Below are 261 nucleotides of genomic sequence, written 5' to 3' on the forward strand. Positions count from 1 at the left end.
TATCAAATGGCCAGAGTTTTGAGAACGCAGCGGACGTGCAGGACTATAATGTGATAAGAGCTCCCTCAAGTATTTAGGAGCTAAACCATTCAGGGCTTTATATGTAATTAATAAGATTTTAAAATCTATCAGATGTTTGATTGCAGTGTTGACAGAACCGGGCTAATATGATCATACTTCCTAGTTCTAGTAAGGACGANGCAGAACAACCACCCAATAAAGCATTACAATAATCTAACCTTGAGGTCATAAACACATGAA

This window comes from Puntigrus tetrazona, chromosome 18 (assembly GCF_018831695.1).
Source record: "Puntigrus tetrazona isolate hp1 chromosome 18, ASM1883169v1, whole genome shotgun sequence".
NCBI lineage: Eukaryota > Metazoa > Chordata > Actinopteri > Cypriniformes > Cyprinidae > Puntigrus > Puntigrus tetrazona.